A 1,526-nucleotide genomic window follows, 5' to 3' on the forward strand; every position below is an offset into this window, starting at 1 on the left:
AATTATATCAATTTTCTTTTCTATTTATAGACATTACTACATTTATATTATTTTTTATTATTATTTTTATTTAATATTATTATTATTTTATTGTTATTATATAATATAATAATAAAAACGATAAAAATAATGATAATAATAATAATAAAATAATAATAATAAAATAAAAAATAATAATAAAAAATAATAAAATTTATTTTTATTATTTTTATTTTTATCATATAATAATAATTATTTTCATCATATTTATGTGTTTTATATCATTTTTGTATTGTTATATGTATATTGTTATTATTATAATTATTATCTTTATTATTATCAATATTTTCTTTTTTTATTATCACTGTCATTATTATTATCATTCTTAATATAGTTTTAATTTTTATCATTATAACCATTATTATCCACATAATTATTATAATTTTCAATATCTTTATCCCCATTATTAGGATTGTAACTATTACTATCAAACTTTCATTACAATTGCGAATATTTTATGCTGATGGTAATAATAATATTGCTATTACTACCCCTTATTCTCCACCATTAATAAAACGGAAGTCGGAAGATTAGCGAGGAAATGCTGATGACACACAGATTATGAAACACTAGGGGATTATAAATGTCCCGCTTGGTAGATTCAGCAGTAATAGCGTCTCCTCGGTAAACCTGGGTCTTCAGAGTCAGCAGATATTCTAAGCTCCTTCACAAAAGCTGTTAAGAACATCTGAGAACGAGACGGAGGAGGTGGATAGGGGAGGATGCCGAGGAGGAAGAGGAGGAGGAAGAGATAGTAGGGGAGGAGGAAAAGGAGGTAGAAGAGGGTGGGTAGGAAGGAGAGGAGGAAAAGGAGGAGGGGTAAGAAGAAAAAGGAGAGAAGAGGGGAGGAAGAGGAGGAGGCGGTGGAAGAATGAATGAATTATGAGGAAGAGAAAAAAAAAAGAGTAGGAAGTGGACGAGGTTGGATAAAGAAGAGGTTGACGAGAAACGGAAGGAAGAGGAGGCGGAGGACAATGGCGAATGGCATGTGGAAGAATAGAAGTGGAGGAAGAGGAATGAGCTGAGAAGAAAGATGAGGTGGATGGAAAAGGGAACGAGAGAAGGTCGATGAAAAAGGAGAAGGAAGAGGAAGTGTATCGGAGGAGAAAGAGTTGGGGGCGGGGCCGGGTGGGAGGGGTTGCATGGGGAGAAAAAAAGAGGAAGAAGAGGGGAAGAGGAGAACGAGAAGGAAAAGAAGGTGGGCGTAGGGGAGGAAGAGGATGTGAACGGGGGAAAGAAAGTGGAGATTAGTAAGAAATAATAAAATGTGAATGTTGGAACGAGAAGAAGAAGGATGTTGATTATAAAGATAAAATGAAGACACACGATGAGAAGGAGAGAAGGGGATGATGAAGACGAAGAAAATGTCTGTTTATCGAGGGCGATAAAGTGACCAACAATGAGGAAGAGGAAGAGGATGAGAGGGGATTAAAACGGACGAACGAAAGGAGTAATAAAAGACGAAGAAAGGGGATATGAAGAAGCAC

Source organism: Penaeus monodon, chromosome 5 (assembly GCF_015228065.2).
Source record: "Penaeus monodon isolate SGIC_2016 chromosome 5, NSTDA_Pmon_1, whole genome shotgun sequence".
NCBI classification, from domain to species: domain Eukaryota; kingdom Metazoa; phylum Arthropoda; class Malacostraca; order Decapoda; family Penaeidae; genus Penaeus; species Penaeus monodon.